The sequence below is a fragment of the Rhineura floridana genome, chromosome 5, assembly GCF_030035675.1.
Source record: "Rhineura floridana isolate rRhiFlo1 chromosome 5, rRhiFlo1.hap2, whole genome shotgun sequence".
Lineage (NCBI taxonomy): Eukaryota > Metazoa > Chordata > Lepidosauria > Squamata > Rhineuridae > Rhineura > Rhineura floridana.
The window spans coordinates 154,726,323-154,742,420 of NC_084484.1; the positions used below are offsets into that span (position 1 = coordinate 154,726,323).

General features: G+C 41.2%; 1 protein-coding gene across 7 annotated transcripts in view; it reads right to left on the minus strand.

The window, feature by feature from the left end:
- The window catches only part of CDK8 (cyclin dependent kinase 8), a 74,800-nt gene that overhangs the window by 25,463 nt on the left and 33,239 nt on the right, over positions 1–16,098 (minus strand). The window lies entirely within an intron of this gene.

Sequence of the window (16,098 nt, forward strand, 5' to 3'; positions counted from 1 at the left end):
CCTCCCTTACTTACTAATTTCTAGTATTGGCCAAGTACCAAAAGCAATCTACTATTTTTTTTCATATATTTCAAGAGATACTGGAAATGTTACTGTATGAACATATTAATTCTACAGAAAACTTTTAAACTTCACTCTTAGTATATCAGTTCTGCCCCTCTTCTAAATATTGCCTTGGCAGATGTGATATTTTCAGACTCCTTAAGTGAGAAGCAAGCATTTGTACAATTACTTTTGAAAAGCTATAGAGCCACACCAATACTATTTTGCTGTTGTCCTATAAGGTTTATAAATCTACATAAAATAATCATTAATTGAAGAATTCAGCCAAAGATGATATAGAGAGTAGCATGTGTATGGTTTTTGTTTGTTTCTCAAACCAGTTTCAAGAAGAAATTTCTTCTGGTCTCATGAAAAAAAATTGGCATCAACAGCTCTGAGCTCAAAACTTTGAAGCAGGCTATTGTTTATGGATGTACAAAGGGATTTCCCCCAATCAATATAGTCACAACAGTGCAGATATTACATGACCCCCTATCTGTGGATTTTAACCTAGCATAAAATGTATCCTAGCTTTGACAGATGAATGAAAATATCTTTGACAGGAACGGATGTAATCTGTTATCATTACAGAGACACAAAAATGTGTGAGGAACAAATTTGAAAAAGGATATATGTGTGACTCTGGACAGGTGTATAGACTGCTACAGTGCAGTTACAGTAAAATATGTGCTAAGAAAAACACAAGAACTCCTTGTGGCACTGTCAGGTAGATGTGATCCGACTCTCGTAGCGACTGGCACAATATTATACAGCCACGAGAGTGGCTGTATACTATAGTCAGCATGGATTTTTCACATTCTGCAATGTTAAATTGAAAATACCCTGCATGCCATTCTGATGCTTCCCATAAACTCATTTCAAAACAAAACCTTACAAAACATATAGTCCTGAACTCAGAAACACTTGCTTAACAACCCTCTAAATTTTCATGGTGATACACAAAACAAGAGTTCAAAGTGTAAAAAGAGGGAGAGAAAAAACAGACCCCTTTTGGAATCTTTTGTCAGAGTTCTCATAATCTGTTGAAATTAATTAAAAATCAGCCATGTTCACAGAGTACCTGTAATCCTATTACTGACCTTGCCCCATACTCTGACCTTCATCTACTGCAGTTTAAAAGTTAAATGCATGGCTGATTTTTTAAATTAATTTAATAAAATTTGGCTTGAACTCAATGATAGTGTCGGACATGCTCAGTAAGAACCAACTGTCAGTGTTTTAAAAGCCAGACTCACAGCTGCTGGGCTTGCCTACTCAGGGGGCCACACCCACACCAGACTTTGACTTCACGTGAGACAGTCGTGGCTTTCCCCAAAGAATCCTGGGAAGTGTAGTTTGTGAAGGGTGCTGAGAGGAGACTCCTATTCGCCTGAGAGAGCTCCAGTGGCCAGAGTGGTTTAACAGTCAGCCACTTTGATTGAAGCTCTGTGAGTGGAATAGGGCATCTCCTAGCAACTCTCAGCACCCTTCACTAACTACACTTCCCAGGATTCTTTGGGAGAAGCCATGACTGCCTAAAGTGAAATAAGAGTCTGGTGTGGATGTGGCGAGGGACAGCTTTGGTTTAAATTTGGGCGGGAGGCTACATGTGCCTGCTGTAGAATAAAAAGGTGTGGGAAACCCTGAAAAACAATGATACTGTTCACAATGTTTTCCTTTTGGAAAGGAAAGGGGCTTCCCCTCTGCCCAGTGCCCACCCAATCTCTTCTTGCCTTCCTCCCCCCGCCCCTCCCTCAGGTCAGTTTCACCTATCCTAAGCATGATTGCACAGGAGTAAATCCCACTGAATTCAAAAAGATTCCAAATGATCAAACCTTCCCTCCCTCCTCTTCCTTCACCCCTCCTCCACCCCCTTCTAATCCCCTCCTTCCCCCTCCCCCTCGGTAAGTTTTACCTATACTAGGACTACGACCTGGGAAACCAAGGTTCAAATCCCCATACAGCCATGAAGCTCACTGGGTGACCTTGGGCCAGTCACTACCTCTCAGCCTCAGAGGAAGGCAATGGTAAACCACCTCTGAATACCGCTTACTATGAAAACCATATTCATAGGGTTGCCATAAGTCAGAATCGACGTAAAGACAGTCCATTTCATTTTTAAGCATGATTGCACAGGAGTAAATCCCATTGAACTCAGTAAGTATGCAAATGATCAAATCTGCCCTCCCCTCCTCCTCCCTCCCACCACCTCCCTTTTGCCCCTTCCTTCCCCGTTCCTTCACCCCTCCTGCTCCCCTTCCAATACCCTCCTTCCCCCTCACCCTCCTTCTGCTCCCCTCTATTCCCTTCTTCCTTCCCTCTACTCTCCCCTCCCCCTCCCCCATGGTCATTTTTAGCTATCCTAGCCATGATTGCACAGGAGTAAATCTCACTGAACTCAATAAGCATGCAAATAATCAGACCTGCCTTTCCCCTCTCCTCTCCCTTCCTCCTCCCTTCTTCCTCTCCTCCCCTGCCCAGTAGAGGCTTCCCTCCCCATGGTCAGTTTTACCTATCCTAAGCATGATTGCAGGGGAGTAAATCCCACTGAACTCAATAAACATGCAAATGATCAAACCTATCCTCCCCCTCCCCCTCTTGCCTGCTCCCCTCCCCCTCCTCCCCTCCCCCTCCCGTGCTCAGTTTTACCTATCCTAAGCATGATTGCAGTGGAGTAAATCCCACTGACCTCAATAAGCATGCAAATGATCAATCCATTCTCAGCAAACTTGCACAGGATCCCATTTCTTACCTTCCAGACTAAAAAGCAGGGAAATTCACTAACAGCCAAACACCTTGCGGTTTAAGAACATATGTATCTATAGCCAACAGAGATATATATGCTCAGAGGTACATGTTACCAAATTCTTCCTAGCTACACAGGAAGTGGATTGGACTGTGAAAGACCAACCCAAATTGTCTTTGCGTTTTGACAAATTTGTTGGGCAGTCCAATATCTCAGACAGGGGGTCAGGTGTCCTGCTCCCCTGGTGCATTCACTATAGCTGCCCAATTTCCCTGCTTTTTAAAGTTTAATAGAAATATCTGTTGGCTATAGGTACATTCTTAAACCGCAAGGGTTTTGGCTATTAGTGAATATTTATGAACAAATCAGACCAGAACATGCAGAATTCTCTTTGGTGTAAATAGCAACTGTGGGTTTTTGCAAAGGCAGCATTTCACAAAAAACGTTACCTCTAACTTTAGTTATGGCTAGATGCTAGTGCAATGCCATTACCGAATATGTTAAGGGGGGTGATTTTGGGATTCTAGAAGGCTGTCTTGATTTGTTCTCTCGTTCACTTTCTCACACCATTTCTGTATGCATTTTGACAACTAGAGCCTTAAAAAAGATAGACTTCTTAACCGTTTTGAAACAGAAAGCTAGCATTAGTCACTTTCTCTAAGTAATTATTTCAGGGAGGTCATCCATCCTTGCTCTGGTTGCCTGTGCTGCAACCCCCAACTCCGCCTTTCCCCATCTGCATTGCCACTAATGACACTGAGCATGGTTCTACTTCTCCCTTTTTCAGGAGGGAGTGTGCCATGCATGGGGCAGGTGGAAGTTTCTATTCTCCCTATGATTAACAGCCAGTTACCAGACTGAATTAATCTTTTCCTCCTTTTTTGAATATCACTGAATTAGTGGAATTACATGGAAATGAGTTTCTCAGAATTATACATGTGTGTGTATTCCAGGTTTTCAAACATCAGGGCAAACAGGGTCAATAGCAAGCTTACATCAAAATTCTAACCTTTTATGCTACGGCAAAACTGTATCCTGAATTCTTTGTATCAATTTAACCATACGTTACTAAAAATATACAAAAAGTACTTGGGTAGCTGTTGCATGCAATTGGTTTCCTTTAGAGTCCATTTACACTAGCTTAAGGAATATTTATATACAAGTCTGGATCAGAATCACTTCCTATTCAATAACAGCAAGCCTTTTAATTAAATTGCCAGTCTGTACCCATGAAGGTTAGATGCAAACTGTTAATACTTACAAGAATTTAACAACATAAATAAGGTATTTCACTATCTTCTCACATTGTGGATCAATGCATAGCATGTTAATGATTTATTTTTTTTACAAGCTTCATAACATGCAAGAGGGATACATACTTTTTCACCATAGGTCCACATGCCTGTGGCCCTGGGTCTCTACTCCTGCGTGTTATCAAAGAAAAGTAAATCAATGTATCCCTCACATATGTTAACAAGGTTTACTGTGCATAAAACAGCACTTGGAAGTTTTAAAGAAAGTATTTTATAATAAAACCTGGCATTAAAAGATAGATTCAGGAAGCTGTTGAAGCCAGCAAGACAATGCAATTATGGGATGAACCAGCTTTCCTTTCCTAATGGCCAGGCCAAACACTATGCCAATCATCATCTACTTTGCTCTGCTTTATGTCACAGCATGGCTTCATGTGAGAACTGAGAAGTAGTGGAGCTACAACCAATCAAGAGGCTACAAATTTAATAAATGTAGGTCCACATAAATAAGCCTCAAAGGAAGATCAAAATGTTATGTCTGCTTATTTGATACTCGGTTAATAATGGGGGGGGATTCAGTATCTCCACCAGAGTCACAAGCATGAGTGGCATAAGCCATTTACAGAAAAGAGGGAAAGGTTTATAAACAATTTCAGCTGACTCTGTATGAACCTGGTCCAGTAATAATCCAAACAATGGGATATGGCAGCTATACCATTTGGAAGGTTACCTCATCAGTGGAGACATTTGATATGGGTTTGTTGCTGGACTGGGTTTTCCACATGCAAGAAGCTGCTCCCATCCCACATACCCTCAGGGGATCCTTGCACTATCAAATTATTTTGCAAGGTTTTTCTTCAAAGTCTTCAACTTGTACAATTCACTTATTTAGATTAATCTTGTATAGCAAATAATGTTTTTTGTTCAGATCTTTCTGTAGTTAGTATACTTATTATATTGAACAAGTTTTCCAGAGCATCCAATTTATTTTCCGGTTTTCATTCCACTTTCTTATCTGATCTCAACCCTTTTATCAATGACTATCTAACCTAAGAGTTTCAGATAAAAACTCCCTTTTTAATCTTTCCATAACTGTAAATGTAGCATCCTTACATCTGTCATATCTTTCCAGACAGATCTATAATCAGACTAGCTTTTATCAAAATCAATATGATTTTAGTATCTTCCTCATCCCCTGCCCTTAATTTAAACTTGCCAAATCAAATAGCCTACAGACTGAAATACAATCATTCACCAGCATTTGAATGACTATTCAGCCCCATTAAAATAAGTTATCAATTCAGATCATGTTCAATTAACAAACTTTAAGGGAGTAAATAAGATCCCAAACATTCCAACGTTTCATACATTTATTTATTGCCAGTTCTTCCATACAACCTTTTAGGGCCAAAGCCTTCCCAAGGTAGCTTACATATACACAAAATACAGATACAATTAATGCATTATATGCATAATGGGCTTCTGCTGGGAGGAAGGGTGGGATATAAATAAAATAATTAATAAATAAATTTATAAAGCTAAAACAGCAGTCAACCTGCACTCTAGTCCAGCATAGCTAGGCTAGTAAAACAATTTAAAACTGATATAGTAATAGCATAAATAAGATCCAACACAGCTAACTAAAAGCAGAGTAAAACAAAAGTTTTCAAGCCCTGTTTAAAAGCTGATAAGGAAGGACCAAATACCCCTTGTGAGAAAGTTCTACAAAGATAGGGCCACTGTCAAGATGGCCTTGTCCAGTGCTTGCCAATATCATCAATCTACCAATACACAAAATACACTGACAGTGGAAGCTATTCCATTGCTACATTAATCTAATCCATTGCTTGAGATACACACATAGAAGCCAAAGTAATCAAAATACAACAGTTCAATATACTCCTGACATGGAACTTCTGGCCAACACCCAAGGGCCAGGACCTCTATCTGTTTGCAGCTCTTAGCTATCAACAAGCATTAGCTAGTAACAATCCAATCCACCACATTGTGGCAACTTATGGAAAAAATAAAAACACAAAAAACTTCCCGCAAGAGAAAAAGCATCTCAGTCCCAAAATGGCAGTATGAACAAAGCACTGTCTCACAATAGTGCACAAATTTCCTGCAAACACAAAAACAAAAAGCAGCTCCTCCTTCCACACTCCTGCTTGCTACCTTCAGTTCTCTTTTAGGAATTCAAGTATGGGATTTTCAGTATACAGCATGCCAGACATGCCTTCTTTTAGGATACTCCATTCCATTCCCATTTTCTTGCTGCTAGGGTTGCCAGGCCAGAAGCATCCCAAACCCTGAGATTTCAGGGGCGGGCCCTAGTGATGTCATGAGGATGGGTCACAGTGATGTCACAGGAGTGGGCCACAGTGATGTCACAGGAGTGGGCCACAGTGATGTCACAGGGGCAGGCCCTACTGATGCCATTAAGCATGATACATTAAGCATCAACCACAGTTGCTTGGACCATACAATTCAAACAAAAACATTTATCTGATTGGAAATTAAGATACAAATCTTAGCTAAAAGATACAGCCTGGGTAGGGAACATTTAATCTAGTCTACCTGATTCTGGCAAGAAAAATTTAAGTGTCCTCAGGCCAGACCAGTCATCAGAAGGTCATTGCAGGAAGAAAGGAGCCTAGTGTTGTAGAGATGTTAGATAGCAGCACTAAGGAGTAAAGATGGATGTCTCTGAAGGCTGCAATTCTAAAAATACTTACTAAGCTCCACAGAACTCAATAGGACATTTCTGAGTAGATATGGTTTGGATTGTGCTGTTGGTAAAACTTGACTAGGGATCCCCTGCAAAGATATCCATATCCAAGTAGGGTTGGCAACCTCCTGGCTGGAATGCCCTGCCCTACCTTTTAACATGGCTGATCCAAACTTCTTTACAGATTTAATCCTTCACTTCATAGAATCATAGAATAGTAGAGTTGGAAGGGGCCTATAAGGCCATCAAGTCCAACACCCTGCTCAATCCAAATCAAAGCATTCCCGACAAATGGCTGTCCAGCTGTCTCTTGAAGGCCTCCAGTATCGGAGAGCCCACTACCTCTCTAGGTAATTGGTTCCATTGTCGTTTGGCTCTAACAGTTAGGAAGTTCTTCCTGATGTTCAGTTGAAATCTGGCTTCCTGCAACTTGAGCCCATTATACTGTGTCCTGCACTCTGGGACAATCGAGAAGAGGTCCCGGCCCTTCTCTGTGTGGCAACCTTTCATGTACTTGAGTGCTATCATATCTCCCCTCAGTCTTCTCTTCTCAAGGCTAAACATACCCAGATCTTTTAGTCTCTCCTCATAGGGCTTTGTTTCCAGTCCCATGATCATCCTCGTTGCCCTCCTCTGAACCTGTTCCAGTTTGTCTGCATCCTTCTTGAAGTGTGGAGACCAGAACTGGATGCAGTACTCAAGATGAGGCCTAACCAGTGCTGAATAGAGGGGAGCTAATACTTCACGTGATTTGGAAACTATACTTCCGTTAATACAGCCTAATATAGCATTTGCCTTTTTTGCAGCCACATCACCTGTTGGCTCATATTCAGCTTGTGATCAATGACAATTCCAAGATCCTTCTCACACGTCGTATTGCTGAGCCAAGTATCCCCCATCTTATAACTGTGCATTTGGTTTCTTTTTCCTAAGTGTACAACTTTGCATTTATCCCTGTTGAATTTTATTCTGTTGTTTTCAGCCCAATGCTCCAGCCTATCAAGGTCCCTTTGAATTTTGTTCCTGTCTTCCACAGTATTAGCAGTGCCCCCCAATTTTGTATAGTCTGCAAATTTGATAAACATGCTCTGTACCTCCTCATCCAAGTTGTTAATAAAAATGTTGAAGAGCACTGGGCCCAGGACCGAGCCCTGTGGTACCCCACTCGTTACTTCTGCCCAGTTTGAGAAGAAACCATTGATAAGCACTCTTTGAGTACGATTCTGGAGCCAACTGTGGATCCACCTGATAGTTGTTCCATCCAACCCACATTTAGCTAGCTTGCTAATCAGAATATCATGGGGCACTTTGTCAAAAGCTTTGCTGAAGTTGAGATATATTAAGCTCACAGCATTCCCACAGTCTACAAGGGAGGTTACCCGATCAAAAAATGAGACAAGATTAGTTTGGCAGGATTTGTTCTTCATAAATCCATGTTGGCTCCTAGTAATCACTGCATTGTTTTCTTTTCTTTTTTTTCAATTAATTTTTATTCAAATTTTCAAAATCAAGACAATACAAAAAGAAAAACACAAATTAAAACTAATACAATAAAAAGAAACAAAAACAAAAAAAAACTATTGACTTCCGATTTGTCGTAGTTCAGCTATAGGTCTATAATATATAACAAACCTGTCTCTTGATAAATTATAAAATCACCTTCCTCCAGCAGTTATCTTAGTTGGTATCAAATCTCATTAACATCATATCATTTTATTCTTCTACAAAAAGTCAAAGAGAAGTTTCCAATCCTTGAGATATATGTCCATCAATTTTTTTCTAGACAGACATGTCAATTAATCCAACTCTTCAAGTCTATTAAATCCAGTAATTTCAAATCACTCTTCTTCCTTTATCCGTGTTGATTCCATCTTCCATCTTTACGCACCCAATAATCTTGCTGTCATAGTCATATAATAAGAGTCTGATAGGGATTTCCTTCATAACAAATATTTTCTTGCCATCATTTCCGAACGTATCACTGAAGTATTGTTGCAGAACCGCATCTCTGTTCCTCTTTTTTACAGAATGCACTAGCACATCTTGTGATGTACTTTGAAAAAGCAGCTCAGTTGTGGGGGCTACCTGAAGATAAATACATGCAGTATTTATCAAACCTGATTAAAGGGTAATTGGCTGAGGTATACCAATATTTCCCCTCAGACAGGCCCGTCACCTATGCTGAATTCAAAGAAGCAGTGTTTAAAAGATTCAGACTGGGGCCTGATTATTTTAGAAAGCTTTTCAGAAACTGCCAGATACAGACAGGGAGGTCTTTTGTGGAACTGGGAGCAAAGTTGATGGATATATTTGGAAAGTGGATGAGTAGTGCCAAAGCTCAGTCAGTGGAAGAGGTGAAAAGCCTCATGATACTGGATCAATTATACCATCAGTTACCACCAGAAATAAGGCTCCTGGTCAAAGACCGTTCCCCTACATCTGTGCAGGAGGCAACAGAGTTGGTGGATCACTTCGCCTCCAATAGAACTGGCTGGGTGGGGAAAACATCAAGAGAGTTTAAACCCAGACCATATAGTGCTGGCAGAAGGGATGTGGTACCACAGCGAGTGAGTCCTCTATTAAAATCTGAAGGGCACAGGACACCCCAGAGTGGATCTGTGTACCCTAAAAGTGAGGAGAAATTATGCTACAAATGTGGTAGACCGGGACACCTACGTTTTCAATGTGAGGTTGCCAACCCCATTAGTAATCCTGCTCAGACAAGGGCAGTGAAAACAGAGCCCAAGGCTTTAGAAGCAGCGAAAAAGGTTCAGTTTTGCCAGATAAACTGGACAGAAGTAACAGACCTTGATTCAAGTCTGAGAGAGGAAGTGAGTGTACAAGGGGCAACTTATTGGGCATTGCTTGACACTGGTGCCGCTCAGACATTACTGAGGCCAGATTTAATAAAATCTGAAGAAATATTACCTCAGGAAACAGTGACTATCCAAGGAGTGAGGGGTCAACCAGAGAGTTTGCCTGTGGCCCTAGTGAAAATGGAATGGAGAGGCCGAAAGGGCCAATATAAAGTTGGTATTAATGCCCAGCAACAAGAACCAGGGGAAAATATATGTAGTGACCAGACAGCAAATTGGCAGAGAAAAAGAAGCCATATTAAGGGGGGCTGAAACAAACAGGGTGGAATCTGTTAACCAGCCTCAGGTCACCATAGCAACCACTAGCAGGCCTGCTGAAGAAGACAAACTGTATCACGTGGTCTCTGGGGAAGAAGCAGATCAATTCAGGGAAGAGCTGCATAAAGATATAAGTCTGAAGCAGATAAAGGAACAAGCGCTGACCCAACAGATTCCTTTCACTGACAAACTGAGGAATCAAGTTGTGTGTGAGAATGGGATTTTATATAGACTGTGGATGCCTGCTGAGAGAAAGGATGAATGTGAACCAGTGAAGCAATTGATAGTACCTAGCAAATACAGAACCAGATTGCTAGAGGTAGCCCATGATGTCCCATGTGCAGGACATCTGGGAATAAAAAAGACCAAGAGGAGATTGGCTGCACATTATTATCGGCCAAATATCTCCAAGGATGTAAAACAACATTGTCTATCTTGTGGAATATGCCAAAAGGTGGGAAAGAGTGGAGTAAAGACCAAGGCACCCTTAAAGCCCCTTCCTATAATTGGACAACCCTTTTATAGAGTGGGAATAGATTTGGTGGGCCCTTTTTCCAAACCCACAAGGCATGGCAAGAAATATCTAGTGGTGGTGGTGGATTTTGCCACCAGGTACCCAGACGCAGAAGCACTGAGATCTGTAAAAGCCCCTGTAGTGGCAGAGGCTTTATTAAAAATCTTTATGAGGCTGGGTTTCCCTCATGAAGTGCTGACAGATCAAGGCAGTGTATTCATGGGAGAAGTGATGCAATGTATGTGGAAATGTTGTGGTCTAAAACATCTAAAGACCACTACTTACCATCCCGCCACTAATGGGCTAACTGAGAGATTCAATGGAGTTTTGAAGGGCATGATAAGAAGCTATGTTCAAGATCACCCACAAGACTGGGATGAACGGTTGGGATGCTTCTTATTTGCATACAGAGAAGTCCCCTCAGGAGTCAACAGGCTTCTCACCCTTTGAACTCATGTTCACTAGAAAAGTGAGGGGACCTTTGGAACTGCTAAAAAATTCATGGGAAGGAACTCTGGGAGAGTACAAAACTTCTGTAGTAGATTTTGTATTGGAATTCCGCAATAAATTAACATCAATGATGGAAGTAGTGAAAGAGAATTTGAGTCATGCACAGGAGAAGCAAAGTTACTGGTATGACAGAACAGCCAGGGAACGTGTGTATGATGTGGGAGATATGGTTATGGCGTTCATACCCAGGAAACATGACAAATTACAGGCTAACTGGGAAGGACCATATACCATCAGAGAAAGGCTTGACACAGTGACATATGTAATTACCACAGACCAATTAAACAAAAGCAAAGTGGTTCATGTAAATATGTTAAAGCCTTACCATATCAGGGATGCAAAGGTGTTGCAAGTTACCTTATTCCCTGAGGGAAGTGGGCCTGAACTTCCAGATTTGGTACAGGAAAGCAAAGACAAAGGAGGGGTAGATCAAGTGGAATGGTCAGAGGAGGTGAAGGAGGAAGTAAAAGAGGAGATTCTGAGAGTTTTGAAAACCTATAGGAATCTCTTTAGCAACAAACCTGGCCGAACCAGTATAGTTATACATTCCATTGATACTGGAGATCATGCCCCAATCAGATCTGTTCCGTACCGTGTGAATGGGAAAGTTTTGAATGAGATCAAAAAGGAGGTGGAAGAGATGCTGGAATTAGGAGTGATCAGGGAATCCATCAGTCCCTGGGCCTCAAGTATTGTCCTGGTTCCGAAAAAAGATGGAACGACAAGGTTTTGCATTGATTATCGGCTAATCAATAAAATTACTGTCCCAGATGCGTATCCTATGCCTAGGGTAGACGCTGTGTTAGAGTTATTGGGGGCAGCAACCATTATCTCTACACTAGATCTCTGTAAAGGATTTTGGCAAATGGAACTAGACGAGCAATCCAGAGCCAAAACTGCCTTCAGTACACCAGATGGGTTATATGAGTTTGTGACCTTACCCATGGGACTAAGGAACTCACCAAGTTCATTTCAGAGGCTAATCAATACTGTGTTGCGAGGCATGTCAGATTTTGCAGTGGCCTATATCGATGACGTGGCCATTTTTAGCAAGTCGGTGCCTGAGCATGTCCAACACCTGACAACAGTATTGGAGGCCTTAAGAAAAGCAGGCCTCACAATAAAAGCTAAGAAATGCCGGTTTGGACTAAAGGAAGTAATCTATTTAGGACATAAGGTGGGGAGTGGGAAAATCACCCCCTTATGGAGCAAGGTGGAGGCAATACAAGCGTGGCCGATCCCCTTAACCAAAAAACAAGTAAGGGCATTTCTGGGTGTGGCTGGATTTTATAGGAAGTTTGTGAGAAATTTTGGGGAAATAGCAACCCCCTTGCATGAATTAACAAAGAAGAAGTGTTCTGAGCGTGTGGTATGGACGGATGAATGTCAGAAGGCTTTTGATCTCCTGAAGCAAGCCTTGTGCCAAGGACCCATATTAATAGCACCAGACTATGAGAAACCATTCATCGTGGCTACAGATGCGTCGGACCTCGCGCTGGGAGTTGTCTTTCTTTGTTTGTTTTTTTGTTTGTTTGTTTGTTTTTTTGTTTGTTAATTAATTAATTAATTAATTAATTAATTAGATTTTTATACCGCCCGACTAGCATAGCTCTCTGGGCGGTGTACAGCAAAAATACAAATACATACAATAAAACCCATCATAATAAAACAAGAACACATATGAAAAAAAAATGAAAATCTAAAATCAGTTATAACAAGTTTAAAACTAAATTAAGATTAAAATTAGATTAAAATGCCTTAGAAAAGAGGAAGGTTTTAACTTGCTACAGGAGAGAGAAGGCACTAGACATCCAGTGGCGTACCTGAGTCACAAGCTGACGCCGAGGGAGAAAAACTATTCGTCGGTCCAGAAGGAGTGCCTAGCGGTCGTGTGGGGACTGAACAAGGTGCGCCCATACGTGTGGGGACAAAGATTCACAGTGACTACGGATCATCGGGCCTTGTTATGGTTGCAGACTATGAAAAACCATAACACTATGCTGCAGAGGTGGTCCTGGGCCCTACAGGACTATCAAGTGGACTTCCAGTTCATAAAAGGCAAGGACAATGTACTGGCCGATGGACTTTCCAGGCAAGTGGCTGGGACTGCAGTGACGTGACCAGACAGAGGAACAAAGAAAGACATTTTCCCCATAGAGACTTTTATTCGTTAACGCGACGTATAAATCCTGGAACAGGAATAATACTCTGCTGTTGTTTAAGGGGGGGGGAAATGTGATGTTCCTATATTAATGTATATATGGTAAGTGTTGTTGTTTTAGAAGATACATGGTAAGTGGAGTGAAAGAGGGGGAGTGAATGGGCAGTAGAATGCGAGATGATTAGCTGAGTGTTTAAAATGGCTGAATGTATAAAAGGAAGAGTGAGAGTGGAATAGGGGGGAGAAGAGAAAGAGTGGATTGCTTGGTGGGGTTTGAGAGAGTTGTTTGCCAGGAGAGCGTGAAGAAGGAGGGAGGTGGAGTTCGGATTAGTATTGAGTAAAACCATATGCTTATGTGCCTTAAGAAGAAATCTTGTTAATCTTGTTAGCTTTGTTATCTTTAATAAATACTTAATTTGGTTTACCAAAGGCCTGATCCTTGGCTGGGGTTTCACAGACCAGAAGGGAGGGTAAGGTCATGACCAAGGCTGAAGGGGAACTGTAACAAATGGTGGCAGCGGTGAAGAGAATAACAATACCAGTATTCAGAGTCTCTGGGAATACTAGTATTGGGACGTTACTGGTGGTTACTGGGGGATCTGTTGAGATCTGTGCTAGAGCGGGGAGAGAAACCATAAGAGAGTGCGGTCCGGACTGGTGGAGTCCCTGGTGGTGCCTAGAGACAGGCAGTAACCACAAGCAGGTAGGAACCTGACAGGGAGAGCCAGGGAAGGACGCATCACACATCTCTTGAAGGGTTTTTCATTGTCACAAAACAGGAATTAATTCTGTAAACTTTCTCCATTTCAAGTTCCATCAAATCCTTCCAGTCCATGAATTTTTTCAAACCGATGATATCTTTATCTCCAATCTCTTCACCAATTCCTTCAGGGACAGCACTGAATTCCAAACAGTAATATTTGTCTCCAGGATCCATCACAGCCAGGAAATCAAAATCTTTTTCCAAGACCATATTTAATCCAATCTCCAGGGCTTGAACCTTCCCTTTAATTTTTCTTTCATCCTTTTTTAATTTTCCAAATTTATCTTTGTTCTCCTTTCTCATAGAATCCTGAATTTCTTTCAGCTCCTGTCTCATTTCGCCAAATTCACTTATCATCACTTGTCGGTTATGTCTGAGTTCTTGTTTTGTTAACTTAATCTCATTCATTATTTTCTGAAACATATCTAAAGAGAAAGTCCCTTCTTGTACATCCATGATCTCAACCACCTTCTTGATTGTTATCCTTAAAACCAAAAAAAACACAATCCCTTCAATTTCCAATGTCCCAAGCAAAGAACAGTTTATTTCTTTATCCAGTTACAAAGGAGTTAATCTTTCAAGCCAGCTGACGTCACCCTCTAGACAAGACGAACTGCCTTATCTCTTGTATGTCCAAAAGTGCCAAAACAACTTTAATTCACAGCATCCAAATAATTAGTAGCAGGAAGAATGAGCAGATTCGTCAAAAAAAAAAAGTAAACCGGAAAAAATAGTCCCAGACATATATTACTCAAAAGTCTTATAAATAATAATAAAAAAATTCTCTTTAAATTAGAAACCCCTCAGCCGTTTGTAATCTTTATAATGCTGAATTCCATGCCAGCTTTTTGCAATAAAAATAAAGATAAACTATTTCTATTTTCTTCCCCTTAGCTCCGTGAATAAAAGAGAAAGCTGTGACTCATCCAGGGTTTCTTAATTGCTGGTTCTTTGACAAATCTCTTTAGCTGTATTGATAACAAAATAATGAGAAAAGACAGGAGAATGCTTGCCTGTTAATCCGTTTTTCTTTGAAGAAAAAAAAACGGCTCACTTAATCAGTTGAGCTGGTTGGAAATCCTAGCTCCGTCCGAGCTGCTGGAAGACCTTCTTTCGCAGAATTCCAGCCTCCAACAAACACAACAAAGCTCTGTGGAAAATCTCTACGTTTCTTCCTTATCCGGAAGAAATTTTCCCCAGTCAAAAAGCCCTTCTGACTGGTTTTAAAACTGAAAAAGTTTCCACCAAGACGGGAGCCCGTCCCAGAGGCAGCACAGGCGGAGCGATCCTCCTGGGAAGTCCTGTAATCACTGCATTGTTTTCAAGGTGCTTACAGACCGACTGCTTTATAATCTGCTCCAGAGTTTTTCCAGGGATTGATGTTAGGCTGACTGGTCTGTAGGTCCCTAGTCCCTCCTTTTTGAAGATAGGGACAACATTAGCTTTCTTCCAGTCATCCAGCACACCAGTCCTCCACGATTTCACAGAGATAATAGACAGCAGTTCTGAGAGTTCTTCAGCCAGTTCCTTAATTACTCTAGGATGCAGTTTATCGGGCTCTGCCAATTTGAACTCGTTCAAAGTGATTAGGTATTCCTTGACCGTTTGTCTATCAATTATAAACTCCAATCCTGACCCTTCTACTTCATGCTTCCTGGGAGGGTCATAGACCCTTTTTTGGGAGAAGACTGAGCCAAAGTAGGAATTCAGCATTTCTGCTTTTTCTTTGTCATCTGTTATCATTTTGCCATCCTCATTGAGTAGCTGTGCCACCATTTCCTTTCTCTGTCTTTTACTATGGACATACCTGAAGAAGCTTTTTTGTTGCTTTTAGCATGTCTCATTAACTTAATCTCATTCTCAGCTTTAGCCTTCCTGACGCCATCCCTGCAATTCCGTGATACCTGCCTGTACTCTTCCTTTGTGGCCTGGCCTTCTTTCCACTTCCTGCATGTGTCTTTTTTTGTTTTCAGGTAATCTCTTAAGCTTTTTTTGAAGCCACATTGGCTTCTTCAGCTGTTTCCCCCCTTTTTTCCTTGTTGGAATTGCTTGCCATTGTCCTTTTAGAATTTCCTTTTTTAGAAATTCCCACCCATCTTGGACTCCTTTTCTCATTAGGGTCGCTTGCCATGGAACCATACTTACAATTGTTCTGAGTTTATTAAAATCAGCTTTTCTGAAGTCCAGGGTGCACATATGGCTACTCTCAGCTTTTGCTTATGTTAAAATCAAGAATTCAAGTATGGT